The sequence below is a fragment of the Onychomys torridus genome, chromosome 4, assembly GCF_903995425.1.
Source record: "Onychomys torridus chromosome 4, mOncTor1.1, whole genome shotgun sequence".
NCBI lineage: Eukaryota > Metazoa > Chordata > Mammalia > Rodentia > Cricetidae > Onychomys > Onychomys torridus.
Window position 1 is genome coordinate 54,321,618 of NC_050446.1, and position 21,425 is coordinate 54,343,042.

Sequence of the window (21,425 nt, forward strand, 5' to 3'; positions counted from 1 at the left end):
TATCTGCCTTCAAAGCCTTGCCTTCTGTCTTAGCAGTACAGCGTTCCCTGCCAAGTGTAAAGGCAGATGGGCAGCCTCCTCTAAAGTGAGCTCACCGAGAAAACTGATCACACCACAGTCACTCGTTGAATCACTCAGAATATAAAAAGTCCTCAGACAGTGTTCAATAATATGAGTAATTGTATGTACACATACACACATGCAGAGAGCACACAGTAAAGAATAAAAACATTAAGAAGGCCCAATAATATTTTGCTGAAAAATGAAGAAAGCTAAGAAAAAATTTTTGAAACTTGTAAGTCAAATATACCTCGCCAAGAGAAATGGCACAGGCTTCTGCTCACTAAGTAATGTAAGAAAGAACAAGTCCCATTGAATGTTTTATCTGATGCAAACTTTACATTTAATTTCCATAGTTTTATGGTAAAGGACACTGTCTTAGCATGTCCATTGCTGTGGAAGCTCTTGGGTCATACTCCCATCACTGAGGGAAGTCAGGGCAGGAACTTAAGGCAGGAGCCTGGAGGCAGGACCTGATGCAAAGGCCATGGAGGAGTGCTGCTTACTGGCTGCTCCTCGTGGCTTGCTCAACATGCTTTAGTATAGAACCCAGGAACATCTGCCTAGAGGTAGCACTCCCACAACTGGCTGGGCCCTCCTCATCAATCACTAATTAAGAAAATGTACCATGGACTTGCCCATGGGCCAATCTGGAGGGACATTTTCTCAATTGACATCCCCTCTTCCCAAATGACTCCAGCTTGTGTGAAGCTGACACAAAACTCACCAACACAGACACTGCTGCTCATGGCCTTTTAAATCATGAACTGAGGTGGGGTGGAAATGAGCACTGTAAGTAAAATGATATAAAAACCGAAGGCAGTTGCACTTTCTATTTAAGAACAACCACCATCTTTTTGTCAAAGTGCTTTAAGAGACGTGACTCCCGACTCTAAATTCAGTTCTATTAAAAATCCAGTCCTGAATCGCACTGTCTTGGTTCTAAAACCAAACCCATTATGTATAATCTTTTATCAGAAAAGCAATCAAAGGGAGCATGATCAGTATTAGCTGCCCTTCTTTCCACTGCATGTAATACAGGAGAAATGGAATTACTTCAGTCTTCAAGCAGACATTCTTAAGCTATTAGTGACACAATGATCCAAGTTAAAACTTCTCTGGAAAAAAAAGATCCTGTAAAATCGAAGTGTGTAAAACCCTGAGCACAGACATTAGCCCTGTCCCTGGGAGGCTTCCTGACATTTCTCAAGCTTGCTGATGACCAGTTTGACTTGTGGGATTCATCTTTACCCACCTTGTCCTTCCCATGTGTTCCTATCAGAGTCCATGTGGCATTAAGCATCCACTAAATGTCTTTGCTTGAGCAGGGAAGGGACTAAGCCAACCTCACTTATCATTATGTCTGCCTCTCCCCATGAGTCCTGAGATTCACAACACAGGCTGAACACAATGAGTATAAGGCAATAGCTGAGTTAGTTTGGAGGCTTTCTTACATTTGTTTACTTGGAGGAGGAAGAGGGCACATGGCACAGTGCACACCCAGAAGTCAAAGGACAACCCGTGGGAGTTGGCTCTCCTTCCACCATGTGGGTCTCATGAATGGAATACAGGTCTCCCGGCTTATCTGCTGAGCCCTATCTAGGTAACTAGAGAATTGTTTTAATGGTGAGTTTTAATAAGGCTTTACTTTGCTCTCTATAGGAATTACTAAAGTGTTTGTAGTCTACGACAAGTGTGGATAATTAGACCGCATATGCCTAACACAGCAATAGGCCTGTTTCCAGGACCATGAAACCTCAGACCCTCCCTCAGTGTCTGGAGGTACAGAGACTGTCCAGCCTCCACACACTAAGACAAGAGTCTATGAAGCTGGCAACCATACTCCCATCACAAAGATGGAGATCCAATCATGGAATTTTTGAAATTTTGAAATGATATTGTAGGTAGTATGTAATTATACCATGTAACACATAGAAAAGGCTTAAATTCCATAAAAATACACATTAAAGAAAACACATAGCATCTATCACAGTTAGAAAAGCAGAAGCTGGCGAGAATTCAACAACAATCCAGTAGTCTCCGTCATCTACTCCAATGCACCAGCCCTGTGGTGGTAGGCCCTCAGTCTGGGTTTCCTTAAGAAACTGGAAACCTAATGTTTGGTGAATGACTAATTAGAGGCGAGTTAGTATCATTTTATAATTCTGCCTGCATGTTACTTCTAGAGGTCATACACAAAGATCTGAGCTAAATATGCATGCCCAAACTAGAAAACTAGAACGAAAACTCCTTCCTCAGAGGAAAGGCACCATCACAGAAGTTAATTGAATTCTTATCTGTCTCTATTTTTATCTCCATGGTCTCTATTAACTGGCCTCTTTTCTTTGTCTTCCTCTGACTTCCCCTTCTTTCCTCAGGCTGAACCACTTTTCCTACCACTACTAGAAACCAAAGCCACCCGCTTACAGTGCTAACACAAGACCCTGAAGAGCCCTTACCAACCGTTACCACGGTCAACTGCCAATTCCTTGTCTGCAACCAGAGATTCTTAGTCTCAGTAGCTATGTATGTTATTGTTGGGACCAAAGAGAAATCCCAAGTAGATTAAGACTGCCTTGGAGTTGGTCATGGTGTCACACATCTATAATCCTAGCACTTGGGGGCAGGGACAGGAGAATCTAGAGCTTAAGGCCTCTGGATCACAGAGGACAGTGGAGGTTAGTCTAAACTACATGAGAAAGGATCTTTAAAAAAAAAATAGAGAACTACAAATTTCAGTCGCACCGGGTGATGTACCCTGTAATCCAAGCAACTAGGAAGGTGCGGCAGGAAGAGCCCTGTCTGCTCTGTTCCTATAAGTACCTTTTTAAAAACTCAAAGGAAATAAAACAAATCTTCGAAAAATTAATATAGGATTTTATCATTTTTGAGTTGCCTAAAAACATTACAATGGCTATAATACTGACTGGCCACTTGATGGAATTTAGAGTCACTATGGAAGCAAGTCTCTGGGCATGTCTGTGAGGGAACGCTTACATCAGGTTCAATGGAGAGGGACACCCCACTCAAATGTGGGCAGCGCCGTTCCCTAGGCTTTGGCTCTGGACTGCAGGCACAGGGCAAGTGAGCTGGGCAGCAGCATTCTGCACCCTTCTTCTGTGCCAAAGCAGCCTGGCCTCCTTGCTGTGACAGTTGGACCCTGCAACTGTAAGCCAGAATACCCCAGCTCTCCCTAAGTTGTCGAAAAGTATTTTGTCACAAGAACAAGAGAAATAATTAATACGGATATCTAATTCACAAACTGATGTTTTCTCTTTGTGAAACAAATACTACTTCATATAACACTTTCTACAAGGTAAGGAAGCCATTTGCAGGATGTGTGTCTTGGTTTCCTTTCCTGTTTCTGGGATAAAAATACTCTGATCAAAGAAACTTAACAAAGACAGCGTTTATTTTAGCTCACAGCTCGAGGTATGACATCATGGCAGGGAAGTCAAGGAGCAAAGCTGGAAGCAGCCATTACCACTGCCTTCTCAACTGCACACAGCACAGGATCAACGCACCCTGCTGCTCAGCTTCCTTTCTCGCCTTTACTGTCAGGGAACTAAGTCAGGGAATGCAGTCACTGGGGAGGGGGGCTTTCCCTCCATTTACATAACCAAGACAACCCCTACAGGCCTGCTCAGAAGCCTGTCTCCCAGAGAGCTCTAGATTTTATCAATTTGACAATACTAACCACTACAAAGCACAATTGAATTTTCAAAGCAAAAATTTTAAAGATAAAGACTTTAAAAAACAAAACTTAAAAGCTGCACAAGACAGAAGTTTTGAGCAGCAAAAGCCATGGGTGTTCATTTATATTTTAGCCAAACTCCACATTAGAGTTATAGAGGGAGTTTTTCAACAACTGTCTACACCAACCGAACTGGAATCCTGGAGTTTCAGCCCAGGCACAGGAATTAATCCAAGGCTTCAGAGCTGATGACAATGTATTCAAAATTATTGCCCAATTCTAAGAACTAACACACTAAAATATTAAAGTATCAATTGGCACTAATACTCTATTTTAAAAGAACTGTCATTCAATCGCATGCCAATCTTTGTTTAGTATTCCAGTGTTTAAATCCAATACTCACCAAGCTAGACCCTCAGTTTGATGGTATCATGAAGACAAACAGGAGATAAAGTGTAGAGGAGGTGGAAGGTCAAGTGGACTGTCAAAGAGTGAGCATCTGACTGAGAGACTCTGACAACATTAGTCTACATGCAAGGAAAGTGTCACTGCACTGTAAAAGGAGTGACATGGTGGGCCTCCCAAAAGAGTGTGGAAGTATTTTTTCCTCTCCCTCTTCCTGGGTACAAATAAGTGCACAAAACATTTACCTAAACAAGCATAAGGAGTGAGAGAAAGGAACAGACAAGAGCCTGTCTGGGGACCATGAGACCCAAAGAACAACCTACCATGCGTTCAACAGTTCCTGTCCCTTCAATGCATCTCAGACACAAAGGTGAACGGCTATCAATGAAAACCCCAACAGAAGGGCTGCCAACACAACTGCAGCCCTGGGCCAGACAAGGGCAGGCAGTGCAGCAGGGCAACAAACTTCACACCCTAGCCAGACAGGATAGGAAACATTGCACTCAGCCTTACCCCACCTGCAGGGTGATAGATCACAGAAGGCCACAGAGATCCAAGAGTCTCATCTTTCCCCATGTCCCTTTATCCCCACCCCATGTACAGGTGGAAAGCACATGAGGACCACATTAGAATTCCATCAGACTAATGCAGCCTTAATGCTGGGCATGGTGGTACACAGCTGTGGTGTCAGTAACTGGAAGTCTGAGGCAAAGACATCATCTGGACCCAGGAGTTGGATGACCAGCCTGGCAACACAGCAGACCCTGTGATGGTTGGAAAGAAAATGGCCCCCAAAGGGAGTGGCACTATTAGGGGGTGCGGCCTTGTTAAAGTAGGTGTGGCCTTGTTGGAGGAAGTGTGTCACTGTGGGGGTGGGCTTTGAGGTCTCTATGCTCAAGCTACTCCCAGTGAGTAGCCTGCAAACCAAGATGTAGGGCACTGGGCTACTTCTCAAGCACCATGTCTGCCTGCATGCTTGCACCATGATGATAATGGACTAAACCTCTGAAAATGCAAGCCATCCCAATTAAATGTTTTTCCTTTGTAAGAGTTGCCATGGCCAGGCAGTAGTCTTTCTTCCCAGCACTTGGGAGGCAGAGCCAGGCAGATCCCTGGTCTACAGAGTGAGTTCCAGGAAAGGGGTAAAGCTACACAGAGAAACCCTGTCTCAAAAAAAAAAAAAAAAGTTGTCTTGGTCATGGTCATGGTGTCTCTTCACAGAAATAGAAACCCTAAGACAAACAAGAACTCCAACCATCCATTTTGACCGTGGCTAAAACAAATGAGAAAAATACAGTCTCATTAAAGAAACATAAAACTGTAACAAAAAAAACAAGAGTGAGAGGAGAGCTGGACACAGCGCATAACCTGCAGTGTCTGTAATCCCGAAGTCCGGAGGCTGAGGCAGGGGGATGGGGAGCTTGAAGCCCACTGGGAAACACAGCAAGTTAAATAGACTAAATCTCAATGAAAACAAGGGTGAAAAAATCATAAAAATGAGAGGAGCTCCTGAAGTGACAGTACTGAATAGTGACATCAGGGCTGGCTCGTCACGCAGTGTTGTGACACTTGGACAGCTGAGACATCTCAGGGAGAGGGCAGGGACTGCACACAACTCTAACAGGGAGGAAACAGGAGAGCAGATCTCCAAGGATCCAAGGGGCCAAAACAAAAATCGCCCACGTCAGCCTGCTCCCAGGAGTGAGGGGAAGGGAGGGCGGGTAAAATGTACCAGGAGAAATCACAAGGCTTTCGATTTGGCAAGAGACAGATACACACGCACAGGTTCAAGAAGTTAAGTGAAACCTAAAGAGGACAGAACCCAAAGCATCTGCCTCACACCACAACATAATCAATCTTCTGAAAACCAAGGACAAAGAATGCATTCAGAGAAAAATGGGATCTTACCCGGTGTTCTGAAGAACAAATGGCAGCAGGTCTCTCTTCAGACACCACAGCAGGCAGAAGGAGGCAGCACAGTATTTTTAAATGCTGAAGAAAAAAAAATAGGTAGTCAACCCAAAAACCTATACTCAACAAAAAATGTTGAGCTCAAGGGAAAAATGTAAAAGATTCAGAGATGAAAGGAAGCTGAAGAGATTTGTCAACAACAGACATAGTTTAAAAGAATGTTAACAAAAGAGGGAACTGTACCTTATGAGGAAAATAATGTGGTGAGCAAAAACATTGGTGAATACACTTTTCCTGCCCTTGTGTTTGACAAGTAAAGAGGAGTGGTCTGCACATGGGAAATATTTCAAAGCATAGGGTACTATTGGTGGAGAAGGGCTCTCTTCAGGAGGCAGGACTTTGCCGGAAAAGGAGGACACTGAGCCCAGCCTCCAGTTCCTGCCACTCTATCTCCTGGTCCCCACCATGTGAAGAGCTGCTGTGGGATGCCCCTGACACTGGGTCTCTTCCAACCAAGCTCTGCCTGCCATAAAGGAGGAGAGCTCTGAAATGGTGAGCACGGAAGCATCTTTCCTCCTCTCAGGCACTCGGGCTGCCAGGAGTTCTGTCAGAAGACAGCAAAGGCTGAGAGGAGATGAAGCGGGTGAGGCATCCATACCTCACCACGCTGGTAAACAGTGGCAGTGGGCTACAGGAAGTTCATGCTCTGACGATGAACATTGACAACATCTAGAATCACCTGAGAGACAAAATCTCTGGGCATGTCTATGAGGGAAATTTCTAGATTGGGTTAACTGAGGTAGAAAACACCCTTCAATGTGGGCATCACCATTCCATGGGCCGGAGTCCAGGCCTAGATGAAAAGACCTGAGCTGAGCACCAGCCTCGGCCTCTCTGCTTCCTGGCTGCAGATGTAGTCTGACCGCTAGGAACAAAAAACAAAGCAAACAAACCAACAATACAGACTTCTGCCCTAACAGCAAATACACTAAGTATAAATAATCCAAATATACTGAGAATATATTCAAGAAACATGACCCAACTATACGCTGCCTGTAACAAGGGTCACAATTTATGGAGCTGGGGATTGAATCCAGGGCCTCAGGCAAACTAAGCAATCACTCTATCACTGACCTATAAGCAAGCCTCATTTCTTTCTTCTTTTTAGTTTGAGACAAGATCTAAGTTGGCCTTGAACTCACTCTGCAGCTCAGACACACCTTAAACTGATTCTGCCTCAGCCTCCTGAATAAATGAGTTTAGAACACACACCACCTACCCCAGCTTAAGCTCACCACAGAGTAACTACCGAGGCAGGCCGAAAGTGAAAGAATGTAAAACAATTAATCATGTAAATAATGGCCAAAGGAATACAGGACAACCTCTAACAACCTTGAAAGCTGACTTCAGAGCAATGGAAACATCAGACAGAGAAGTACATCACAGAATGAGGGCTAATCCATCAAGATACAGCACACCCGAATGTGTGTCTGACAAACAGCAGAGCTGGAAAACACAGGAAAAACAGACTGAGAAGGTAGCCCACAGTCACAGCTGAACACTCAACAACAGTCTATATCCTCCTATACCCCATTTCTTCCCCCTCACTCCTTCTCCGCCCACACCCTCTCTCACCTGCCCCTGGCCCCTCAAAAGTTCATAAACAGAAAACCAACAACAAACAATATAGAGCCCAACAGTCCTGGATCAAGCAACAATTCCTAACCAACATGTATGGGACAGTGTATCAAATAGCAGAATGTACCTCTCTGCATATCTTTCAAAATGTCCATGGACCACATCCCAAGATGACCCCAGGCAATGGAGCAAGCCTGGGGAACCATAACACAACTGAAATCAGACTGAATGTACTCTCTGATCACAATGTAACAAGCCAGAAATCAATAACAAAGATGAAAGGGAAATCCATTTTCAACTATTTCAAAACCAAGGAGCAGTTTTCAAATAATTCTCAGGAAGACAGTGACCAAAGCGGGGTGAAGGTACAATTCACCGGGAACCTACCCTGTAGTCGGCCTCGCTCCAACTCTGAGCTTATGTGTGATGTAAGAACTGGACTCCCATTATAGACTTCATTTCAGCACATCTATCTCACTGGTTAGGTGGGCATTGTTTATAACTGACTAGGATAAGATCGGGTTTTGTCGGGTTTTTTTTAGTTTCCTTGTGATGTTAGAAGTGCTGTTAAGGGGCAGGACACACGTTTTCATGCACAGAGCCCTGAGTTCAATCCTTAGCACTGCCATTTCAGTTCTTCTATGACTTGAATCACTGAATCACGTGACAGAGTAATGAACACACACAGGTGGGTGTGTAACCAATGCTTACCCTCATCAGCCTGTGCTTGGCACTCAAATGTCACCAAAAGCAGCTGCAGGGCATAGTACCAGTCTGCACAACAGATGTGTTATCCAGAATGCTGGGGTCCCTCAAAAGTCCTGATTCTCAAGGTGTGGGCCCTGCGCGATGGGCCTCTTGCAATTGACTAGGTCGTGAGGACAGGCTAGCACTCTCCTGGGAGAGATGTCTAAATCACATGACCTCTGCCCAAGTACAGAGGAAGCAAAGACAGGAAGACCTGGAGTTTAATGCCTACTTGGGCTGCAAAGCGAGCTCAAGGCCAGCCTACGCAACTTACTGAGACTCTCACATTTTAAAATGCAAAGGCAGCCAAGCATACAGTGTGGAGGAAAGGTGCCTGGTCTTGTGTGTATAAGATCCTGAGTTCAGTTCTCAACGTCAAACATGAGAGATCCCAAAAAGCCCCTTCCTGCCTTCCTCCAGGCAAAGCCACACGACAAGAAGATGGCCATCTACGAATCCCATCAGACACCAAATGTGACAGTGCCTTCTTTATCTCAGACTTTCCCTACCTTCAGAAGCATCCAAAATAAACCTGTATTGCTTATAACATACCCAGCATACAGCCTGAACAAACAAACTAGATAAAAAAGCAGCCTGAACAAACTAGATAAAAAGCAGCCTGAACAAACAAAAACAGATGTAAATTACAAAAGTTTCTGTCCTACCAACATTTTTTTTTCTAAAATATCTGATCTCAAGGAAGTACTAGGGGAAAAAAAACAAATATCTGCATAGATGACTCACACTAACATATGAGTAACTGCTGAGCTTGGACAGTCCCAAGGTACAAAAACACTCACCCAAAGGACATTGTAACAGAAACTGTGTACAGAACAGAAGCCAAGGGCTCTCTCAACTCAGCTGCCCCAGGGCCTATCACACCCTACAGCCCTGTTTCTAACCTGGTAGTTCTAGTATTTAGGATGTAAGTGGGATACAAATCCTAAATCACAAAGCACTGATAGTACCTTCCTCCTTGCTACAAACCCAGATCCTGAAGGGGCTTTGCCACCTTTCCCACAAACAGGAGATGGTTAGCACGGAAGCTCTTGTGTGGATAAAGACAATCCAAGCCCCACCAACATTTGTAAACCCTGCGCTGGTCCTCTCAGCTGCCATTAAAGCTTACTCCTGTCTCCTAAGTGCTCTAGGGCATCCGTGTAGATGGTATCGCCAGTCCCCAGTAGTCTGTAGTCTGTCCTCTCAAATCAAGACAAAAAGACTTAAACAGGACTAACTGTATTTTAAGGCAACTAAGAGAAATTCTGACTCTTGGATTCAGCCGGGCTTGAAGACAACGGGTGTTTCCCTTTGGCTGAGTCACTGGGCTTCAAACAGACTCAGATTCCACTGAAGTGTTTACCTTCCCTCCTAATTTACCATCCCTTTCCTTTCCTCAGCATGGTGGCCATGTTTGTAACTACACCATCACCTAAGTGCCAATAATGTGTTCCAGAGTGCTGGAGTGTCCATCCTGTGAGGATTAAGTGGGAGGCACACATAATGTGCTAGGCTTAACTCACAGACTCTCCAATACAAAAACAAAAAACAAAAACAAAAACACGCAGAAACAGCAAAGGCCTGATCATGCTAACCCCAGCCAGCTGAGAACTAACCAGCTGCCCATCTCTCTAGCAAACCCTAGGGCACCAGGTTGTCAGGAGAAAAGGCTCGTCTGTGTTAGCACTGGAGGTTGTAGCCCACTACTGGAGCACCACTACTTGGAAGTTCAGTGGGTGGGGTGGTACCTGATGCCAGGTGCGCAGAGTAGAGTTGTTCCCCTTATCACCAGGCAGAAAAAGAGAGTGCCCAGACCCCTTTGGGACTTGCCTCCAATGACCCAAAGAACCCACCACTAGACCCCAGCTCTTAAGGTTTCCCCCACCTATCAATACCACCAGGCTGGGCTCCAGCTTCTGACACATGGGCCTTTGACAAATATGTTAGATCCAAGCTTCACCCAGAATGCCCAGGGCTGAAGAAGAAAACAAAGGCAGACACCCAAACTACAGCAAGCTGGGAAAAGCAGACTCTGCTCTGGTTTTTAAGCAATGGGAAGTAGAGGAGGAAGGCAGTGTAATGATGACGCTCCTGGACAGTAGATTTATCAGACTCAACTGACTGGCTGCGGTCAGACATGCCGGAGCACACGACAGAGAAGGCAAACTTGTAAAAGTGGGTGTTACTGCTAATCATGGTTACATATGCAAATGGCTTTTATTTCATGCCTGATTATTATGCAACATAAATGTGCATGTTATGAATTATGTCAGACTGATGTGTTCTGAGCTTTATGTAACCACCACCGGGCTTCCAGCCCTCTCTTGGCAGCTCCCTTCTTGGTCAATTTCAAAGCTGCAAAGCAGCAGGGCCGTTCTTCCTAAAGCTCTAAGCATCCCAAGTCACCAAGCTGGCCAGGTCAGGAGGTTGGCAATTTGGAATTCCAGTGTTCAGCTGGTCTGCCCTGCAACTACGGTATTCTAGTCTTTCCCAAGCTATTCCTCACCTCAACCGTTCTCTGTCACTACCCAGCTAACGGGGAACAAAAGAGTTCTGAAAAGTCAACATCCAAACCGAAGCTTTTGCTTGATTGATGGCTTGTTTGTCCAAGACAGGATCTCACTATATAGCCCAGGCTAGCCAGTCACTGTAACTCGCTATGCTTCTCTAGCTTCCCTTGAACTCAGTGGCAATCCTCCTGCCTCGGTCTCCCAAGTGCTTGGATTATAGGCATAAGCAAATCCTAAACTCTAAAATACTTCACTTTGAAGAGATGTTAAAACTAACCCATAACAAAAGAAGTCACCAACAGATGGACAAAGATCAAACAATTTGCTTATTAATTAGCACGGTAACACCCCTGGCCAGTATTCAAACTACTACCTCCATGGAGGGAAACTCGGCAAGTATCTCCAAAGATTAGAAGTGCAAGTGCCAAGAATCTCCTGGTGGCTAATCTCAGTTGTCTACTTGACTACATCTAGAATCAACTGCACCACACGCCACCTCCACAATGCTGTAACAGGGACCCAACCTGACCCCAGGCAGCGCATGCTGGTGGCCGCCACATGGAAGGACCTGAAAGAAGGGCACTGCTCTTTGCCTGCTCTCATCTCACTCTCGGTGACAAGTTCATCTGTCCTCTTGCTGTGGCATTCCTTCCACACTATTAGAACCAACTTCTTTGGGATTCCAACACAGACTGAGGACCAGCAGCTCTCTAGGAATCCTCCAGGCATCGAGTGCTAGAATGGACTGCTCAGCCATCCACGTCATGTACTGAGTGACTATGAGACAGCCAGTGCTGGGCTGCCCAGATCACATCCTCTAAAGCCATCTAACAAATCCCCCTGGAAGCTTATCTTCCCTCTATCAGCTCTCCTCCTCTAAAGTAACTAGTCAAGACCTAAGTTCCAGTTTCTAGAAATACTCTGACATACACCTTCCCCCTTCATTATCTGTGAAATAACAAAACAGGAATGATTACAGTATTATCCTAACAACCAAAGCAGTAAAAATTTAATAACAATAATAATAATAATAATAATAATAATAATAATAATGCATCTGGCATCAGAATCGCAGCAGATGCTTCCCTAGGCATCTCACACATTTTCTCATTTAATCCTCCTACAACTCTTAAAAGTGGGTGCCAGGGAAAAGAAACCCAAGATGACGTTGTGAGGCAGAGCCAGGGTTCGGGCAGAGGTGACCAAGCTCCAAAACCCAGTCTTAACCATCACAACTTCCTAACTCACCTTAGTGACTGTTACATGACAGGTGGCAGAAAACAAGGCAGGCTTAACTACGGAAATAGCAAGATTTGTTAAAGACATACCCATAGCACTGCTGTGGCCATGAGGAAAATACACACATTCTCTCTCTCTCTCTCTCTCTCTCTCTCTCTCTCTCTCTCTCTCTCTCTCACACACACACACACACACACACACACACACACACACACACACACTCAAACACAAATTCAGGGGTGTTCTGGGGTATTCTAATAGAATTATTTCACTGGTACTTCTCAAAACTCTTAGGGTCATCCAAAAACACAGGCTGAGCTGAGAGAAACGTAGTAATGCAATTACTACTTTATTAGTATTCTAAGGGGTCCTTGAACAGAGAGGTGACAATAAGTAGAAAAACAGTTGCTGTCCAGATAAACCCTGAAGTTGAGTTGTTTATAGTCACTGGCTACATGCCGACGATGTTTGGTTTTGACTAATCTGCCATCCTAAGATAAAGTCTGAGGAAACTGGAACTGGGTGAGGTGCATGAGAGGGCTGCCTTGTATAATACATCTAAAACTATTCCAACAAGAGGCGGGAATAGGCCGTGTTCGAGCACTCACCCACGTGAAGCTAGGCATACACTTGTCCTGCATGAGGTGCTGAGTTTGATCTCCAGCACCAAACATAATAATATCAATCAATCAATCTCTCTCTGTCTCTGTCTCTGTCTCTCTGTCACACACACACACACACACACACACACACACACACACACACACACACACTCAAAAAGAAGATGCTAAGAGAGGACCCAGTGTAGCTCAAAGGCAGCCTGGGCAAATGGCAAGGTCTGTCTCAAAACACAAATAATCTAAGTGCCATGGCTCATACACTTAATCTTAGTCCTTGGGGGTGGAGGCAGGGGGATTAGGGGTTTAATGTCATCTTCAGCTACCCAGAGTTCCAGACAAGCCTAGGCTACAGGAGACCTTGTCAGCAAAAGAAAGGGGAGAGGAAAGGAGAGGGGAAAGGAGGAGGGAGGAGGGAGAAGGGGGAGGGAGAGGAGGGAGGGGAGAGAGGGGGAGAGGACAAGGAAGAGGAGAGATCAGGTAGGGAGGAGAACAAAGCTCTTCATGTCCTTCATGAGAGAAAAAGAAGTCAAGGCTCAGACAGTGTGCACACTGTCCTGGAAAGAGAGTGTGGGCTAGGACTGGGGTATCTTTTCTGTCAAAAGGATAAGAAAGCACAAGGATATGAAAAACAGACAATTCTGGAAGGCACAGGAACCTAAGACCGGCCACTTCACAAAGGAAAGGATTCCAGGAAGGAGGACAAAAGTAAGTCTTCTACATGTGTCTGCTTGCCTCTTATAAACTGAAATGTAGGCCATATTACCTATTCACAATTAGCTTTTTATAATAAAAAGGACTTGGACAAAGATAAACTGTGAAAATAACGTAGGGAGTGGGAGAGATTAGAAATCCAAATTCAGAAATGAAAAGAAACCCTCCACTTTCCCACTTTCCTCCACTATCCGGTGAGACTTTCCCACCGACACCGTGTCTCCTCAAATGGGCGGATCCTGGCTGGGGGAGAGGGGGGCTGCCAACCCAGCACGTTGTCCGCTGCTTCTTCACACTGGCCTCTCTCCCTGAACAGTCTAAACTTAACAGCCACCCACCTATCGTGTTTTGAGCATGCTGTGTATCTTATCTACACCAGGGACAGCAAGTGCCAAGGCTCACGATGCCAGGGCTCCCACCCATGACCACAGCCCTGCTCAGTGACCACAGCAGCACTCCCACCACACTGGCCCACGAAACAAAACCTATTCACCCTATCTGGCCTTTGCTATAGGAGTCTGTCTGCCTTCAAGTCCTCCTCCATGGAGTTCATGTGTGTGTATTTATACCACATTCTGCTCTGAAAAGGACGTAAGACTGTATAAACTATTAAAAACGAAAGCAAAGAACCTAGGCTGGTGCTGAGACAAAGGCATTAAGACCTACTGGGACACCATGGGGTGGGTTTCAAATCCAGCTTTGGCTTTCAGAGCCAGTTTGGAGACCCAGTCCACATAGAATAATTCTTGAAAGAGACTTATTACATAAAGCAAAGCAACCTCTATGAAACAACCAAGACACACAGCCACATCTTCAAAGGGTGGCACCGTCCCTGTCAGTGTTCCTCAGGGGACTGTTGACACTTTACCAAAGCACTGATTTACAAAGAACAGACACAAGCTTGACAGCCCTGTCGTTAGACTTAGTGTCTTCATCCCTTGCCTCCCAATTAAATTATAAGCTCTATGAAGACAAGATTCACCTCTTCTAATGCCTACCCATAGTTCCAATGGGTTTTTCTTTCTATAAGAAGAGGAAGAGGAAGACAACGATGACAACCACCACTACCTCCACCACCACGAGGAGGAGGAGGAGGACAATGACAACGACAACAATGAACTCTTCCCTCAATGTAAGTGAAAGTCTACATGATGCAATCTGAGCTCTCCCTGAAAAAGTTCTCTCTAACCCAAACCCTGCAATTTCCACCCCCATTAAGCAGACGTTAGCTGCAGCCTCCATGGAGTTTCCCAGTCCTTTTGTGGGATTATTGGGCATCAATTTCATTTGTGATCTTCCAATACCATTTTTAGTTTTGCATATCCCTAACTCAAAGCTTGCCAAGATATCCAATCAATGAAACGGAAAGAGAAGCAAACGCTCTAGCAATCCCTATTAAAGGAAAAACAATATTACCATCTTTCAAGAATAGAATCAATAGCTCTTTACAAAACAGCTGACAAGGGCAGGCTCCTTTCTAAATGACTCTGCAAGTTCAGGGAAGATGGGAAGTCTCATGCAGACTGTCTCCACTTCTTTCCAAGAAGCTACACTTTCTGCAAATCCTCAGCTGTCAGAAATTGTCCTGTCGGGGTCTTAACATGCATATATGCACAGCCCTTTACGATCTCTACCCCAGCCCCCCTACCTGGGCACAATGGAAAATGGAATGAATACTAAGTAATAAATTATGTAGGTAAAACCATCATGAGCAAAACAAAGTATTAAAAAAATGCTCCTAAGCACAGACATTAGGACACATTAACAATCCTCTATCTGTATTTTATTCATGGAAATCATTAATAAATAAGTAGTCTCCTTCAACCCTGGATGGGCTTTTTGTACATCAGTATTTTCAGTTTCCAGGATACTCCACACTTAACTCCCTGTATCCCCGCCTCCATAGGGGGCAGCTGTAATGAATGACAAGACCTGGCTAGGAACTGACTGGTGGGGAAGAGACCAGCTCTCCTGTTCATAAGGATTTGAGAAGGTAGGTGACATATCCAAGGTAGCCATGGCTAGCAAATGTGGCATGTCAGACTACAACTCTGGCTCAGGCCTACAGTTCATCGTACTCATCCAAGTGACCTAAATGTCCGTCACTAACTACTGAAAAAAACAGAAAGTATTCAAACGCCAACATGACACTCACTTGTCTGAAATCAAATAGATTACAGGTAACAGATAATAGATAACACAAGGCTAACCCATAGTAGAGGCCTGTGCACTCTACCATTTCCTCTACCAGCCTGCCTCAAAAGACTCAGTGTTTGGAAAGAACTGTCTGCCAAAATTAAAGCCTAAATAGCCTAGGAGTTTTTATAACTCCTTCTAACTCTGGAAACCAGCCAAGCGCCATCACTCTATCCCCTTAAGTCTGTTCTTACTAAGCTAAGACATAATCTTAACAGCCACAGTAACAAATTACACTTAAAGACATGCGACAGTTTATTACTAGGCAATTTTCAATTTTCTTTCTTTTTCTTGAGGGGGAGGGGCAACATCTGCTAAGGTGTACTTGTGGAGGTCAGAGGCAACTTGTGAGAACTGGTTCTCCTCACACCAGGTAGGTCTCCGGGATCAAACTCATGACATCCGGCACCTTCACCCACTGAGAAATCTTACTACCCGCCCACCCCCTTTTCATTTCCCGTGAGACAGGGTTTCATGTATGCCAGGCTAGCCTCAAACTCCCTTTCCAGCTAAGGACAGAATTTCTGATCTTTATGCCTCTACCTCCAAGTGTTGGTATTACAGGCATGTTACCACTCCTGATTTATGTACTGCTGGGTCTTGAACCAGGGGCATGAAGCAAGCACTCTAGCAACTAAACTATACCTCCAGTCTTTTTAATCTGTATTACATGCAACTACTTGGCTTTCTCATAGATGTCCTCATATCTTATTTAAGACTTTCAGACCCTGTGAGTAGAAAGTACTGAACTGTATAAGACAGTGGGCATGTAGGACTTTATGTTATCATCCTCTGTGAGGAAAGCCACGCTAATGCTACATACTCCGACTTAGTTAATTATCTACCTTCATTAACTCATAAAGTGCAACAGGAAGCAAATGCTGGAATCTGATAGTCCAAAATGAAAGGGGAAAATCAGAAAGGTCACCTCAGAGTGCTCCAGCCCCTACAGGTGTCAGGTGATAGCTAACGCATACTGACAAGACAGGCATTTGTATCTGTCCCAGAGCTCAGAAACAGGGAAAGTATCCCACTAATCTTTGAAGGCTCTGTTTAATCTGGACACCAAAAGCAGGCAAGAACAAACTGAAAAGGGAACATAATGCTTATTACTATGCTTATCATGTATGACTACAGTGCAGAAGTCAATATATTTATGTGAAAAGCAAAAATATACATGTACTATCATCCCATCTGTGAAATAAAAGCTGCCTGTGAATGCATGGCTACATGTACGTGTAGTGGGTCATGTGAACTGTGTTTACACACACACAAGTACAAAGACAGAGGTACAGAAATGTGAGTGCCATTGTTAACAGATGCTGCTTGAGACACAGTGACTGTAGTGAAGGGGGGGGGGGAGAGACAGGAAGTGAAGGGGGAGACATTCAGCTTCTAATCTATATTCCCATGATCCTTCTGGTTTTTATAGTTAGCATGCTCCATGTCTGATAAATAAAAGTTTAAATTAAAAAGCAGAACCCAACTATTCTTTTCCTAGAGCTGCTCTAGTTAGTATAACCAACTCTCCTTCTTTTCTTCACTCATTCAACAGACACCCAGGGTCCCACTACTACATATGTCTACCGAGTTAAGCTGGAAAACAAGCATGCTAGTCGCCATGTTCTTAAACAGACCAGTTACTTCTGGAAGACACGAGAGAGTTCAGTCAACTTCTAATCTGTATCCATTCCAGATTTTCAAAATCTTGTACTTCAAAACTATTAGCATTTTTCCAATGACTACATGTATTTATAGTCATCACATATAGTCTATATATAGACTATGTGTCAGGTACACCGCCACTGGACTTGCCATGAAAATGAAGACCATCTGCCTCCTACCTAGCTTCTAAGGAGCTGGGCATCCCCAACACATTAGAATTTTAAGGGGTGCATAAAAGCTGGACTAAGAGCCAACACTTCAAAGCGAAACTCCACCCTCCAATACAAAACTGAATTCCAGTTTGATCCACAGAAACATAATTATTTTTTGTACAAAACTGTTCAATTATTTTAGCCCTAGAGGGAACAAATTAATAAGAAAACAGAAGCCACGTTGGCTAACTGAGAGCGTGAACACAGGGCTCTAGGATCAGGTAGGCATGAAGAAGCAGACACTAGATATAACCATGACTCTGTTTCCCCACCTGAAATAAGGAAACCATGCCTTCCCTCTATTAGGATGGGAGAAAACAATTTATTCTTAACAGCATGACAAAAATCTGGTAAAGCAGTAGGCTCATACACTTGCTTCCTTTTACCTGGTTTAATTCCCCCCACCCCAACTTTGTCATTCATTAACCAAGCAAAGTGTAATTTCTGCATACCTCACCAAGCAGAAGAATGCAGGAAGTAAAGTCAAAAGACAGAAGTCCACATTCAGACCCTGTCTCTAACTGTAAAGTTTAAAAAAGCAAATCAGAGGATCTTTCTGCACCTACCAGTGAACTACATAAAATCTACTTTCTAGCATGATTTAGAGATAAAATATGGAAATACCTGTGAAGACATAAGCTATAAACATTTCTCCAAAGAAAATACACAAATACCATAGGAACATAAAAAGGTAAAATGTAAATAAAAAGCACATCACTTGGCAACTAGTAGGATTGATAAGACTCATCAAAAAGACAATCATTGCCAGGGAAGATATGGAACAGGGGGGACCCTCGGGTATGGGGGATATAGCTCAGCTGGTAAGGTGCCTCCATGTGCAAAGGCTCTGAGTGTCATCACCTAGACCACATCAAAAACAAATTAATAGAAGAAAATAGAACCTTCATACATTGGTGAAAGAATGCCAATGTATAGCAGCTTAGGGAACGGTCCTTCAAAATGCTATGGTCACCATGTGACCAGAAATTCCACACATAAGTATAGTCCCAAGAGAAACAAAAATATGTCCATAAAATATTTAAAAATGACTATGCACTGAAGCATTATACAGAACAATAAAGTAACCCAAATGCTCATCAGCTGAATTAATAAACTGTGGTATATCCACACAATGCAATATTATTCTCCCATAAAAATGGTACATACTATAATATGGATGAACACTGATGACATTAAGTGAAAGGCACTGAGGACCACATAGCTTATAATTCCACCTAAGGCATGTCCAAAAAAGGCAAATCCACCTAGCCATGGAGTAGTAGTGCTTGCCTAGAACTGGCTATGACGTTTACACAACTCTTGTGAGTGTAAAAACTACAAAACTGTACACTGTAAGAGTGAATTCTATGGCATGATCTATATCTCAAACAAGGCTTTATGGAAACCTAAGTTTCTGCTCCTCTTTATTAAAAAACACCCTGCTCTTCTATTCTAATTAGGTTTCTGCTACTGTGATACAACACTGACCAAAACCAAATCGGGGAGGAGAGGATTTACTTCACCTCACAAATTATAGACCACCATCAGGGAAGCCAGGGCAGGAATTCAAGGCAGGAGCTGAAGCAGAGCCCATGGAGGAATGTGGCTGACTGGCTTGCTTCCATGGCTTGCTCAGTTTGCTTTCTTATTATATAAGGCAAGACCACCAGCCCAGCAACGGCATCAGTCCACTCAAAAAAAAGGCCCCCACAGACTCATGTACAGTAGGCCAATCTGATGGAAGTCAGTCCTTAATTGAGATTCCCTCTTCCCAGGAAATTCTAGTTTCAGTCTAGTTGACAAAAGCTAACCAGAAAACTAAGTAAACGGCCTACTTTCCCCCAAGAGATTTCTCCTGTTTGCCTGCAAGAGCTAAAAAAGCTTTTTGAAGTTAGATATTACACACAAATGGTGTTTTTAATAAAGTTAACTTATTCCAAAGACACTGTACAAAGCAGATTAATCTGCTATAATCTCATTCATTAAAAAGGATAAACTTTATAGACTGTGTTTGTTCTAAGGGAATCCTTATAGGATACATATACATACATCAAAATGTGAATTTTTTTCTGATTTTTCAAATACATCTTTAGTAGGAATGCCTGTTTAAAAACACCTTCAGGCACCTGCCAATCACCTGAAACCCAGGCAAACCCAACTTTTCTGTCCTCATTATAACGTTCTGCATTCTGCTTTCAGATTGCTGGGCCCATCACCGCATCCTATTCTCTTCCATGGACTATTCCAGTGCTCATTCACAGTGGTTAAAATGCGGGCAAACTCTTTTAAATGCATAGAGGAGGGCTAGTTTTTAAGGTTCAATTTCATCTGGCATGTCTGAATACATATGCAGCAAAATGATTTCCTGGAATTCGGGACATAAAAATAATTCATAGAGAAGTGTAAATGCTCTGCAACGCCTTTGGGGTTTTTGTTGTCATAGGGTAAAAGCAGCCACCAAGTTCTGTCCACAAAAAGTATTATGCATAAAGGCTTCCTGGTGCTAGAACAAAGAAAGTATTTTATTGCCTAAAGTAAAAGGAAGATATTTTCCTTCTATTTAGTATTGTTACACTAAAATAGCATGCCAATGAAACCAGCGAGGTGTGACGAGACCCAAGGTTTGTAAACAAAGATAAATTGTTCTTTCTTGAGATTTCTTCCTGCATGGGGGTAAATCCGTCCCACTAAGAAAATAAAATTGATCCAACCAAAGAAAACCACATGGATTTTCCAACATTGGGGTACCCTGAGTGTCAATTTTAATGTGAGAGCTTGTCATACTGCTAGCAGGCATGGTGGGTTATGGTGGATACAGACAAAACCTGAAGACAGCTAGGACCTGTCAAACAGCAGCTGTCTAGTTATTCCGACAGCAGCACTCCTAACTTCTCTTGGTGAGGGCCATGTGTGAGAGGATGTCAAAGCTCAGAGAGCCACGGGGTTGTCAGTGTCCGCATGCCCCTGCCGCAGGCAGGGTGAATCCCACCATCCCCTCCAGAGCTAGGCAGACTGCGGCTCTCCTTCCTTCTAGGGAACACTGTCCCCGCACCCTAGCCAAGTATCTCGGGCCTCCCTTTGTAGCCATCTAGGGCTTGGAGGGCTGTGACCCGCCCGCAGGCCTGGAGGAAGCCGAGTCCTACCTACGGACGACCCCTGAGCTCGGGCCCAGCAGCCCGCGTCCCGCACCAGCGGCCACCAGTGCACACAAAGGAGCGGGCCGGGACGCAGAGACGCAGGGGCTTTGCCGGGGATGCCCGCACGCGGGGAAGGAAGGGACCCCGTGAATCCAGGCTGACACTCAAACCTGTTGCTGGATTCGTGGACCCGGGGACCCCGCCAGGGCGCGGGCGCAACGGGTGCGGGCCGAGGCCGAGGCGGCGGGAGCGGGGAGGGCCCGCGGGGCTCGCACCTCGGGCGCTTTGTCTGCGGCGGGCGCGGAGCAGCCGGCGGGCGGCGTAGAATGGAGGGGGGTGAGGGGGGGAACCGCGCCCGCCCTCCCGCCCGCGCCACGCGCGTCCCAGCCCCGCGTGGCCTGCGCCCCCCAGCCCCGCGCGGCCGCACTCACCTGGCTGGCGCGGGCCGGGCTGGCGGGCGCTGGGGACGACGCGGGGACGCCGGCGCGGCGGGCGGAGAGCTGGGCGAGGCGGGAGGGAGGCGGGCCGGGGGCGGAGCGGCCCGGGCGGCGGGCCCGCGGCAAATCGCTGCCCGGCCCTCAGTGCGTCAGGCTGGGGGGCGGCGGCGCGGGTGGCCCGGCCACCTCCCGGCACCCGCGGCCCGGCCCCGTCCGCACGACCTCGCGTGCGCCGGTGGCGGA

General features: G+C 45.1%; 1 protein-coding gene across 2 annotated transcripts in view; it reads right to left on the bottom strand.

Moving 5' to 3' along the window:
* Nucleotides 1–21,233, bottom strand: part of Sestd1 (SEC14 and spectrin domain containing 1) — a 98,658-nt gene extending 77,425 nt beyond the window's left edge. Inside the window, exons 1-2 of one of the 2 annotated variants that reach the window (XM_036183775.1) lie at nt 21,177–21,233; nt 6,068–6,151 (exon numbers count right to left, since the gene is read on the bottom strand). The gene's annotated coding sequence lies outside the window, so the exon portion shown is untranslated. The remainder of the gene's footprint in view (nt 1–6,067; nt 6,152–21,176) is intronic. The other variant, XM_036183776.1, reaches the window with a different exon arrangement.
* Between the last annotated feature and the right edge of the window lie 192 nt (nt 21,234–21,425).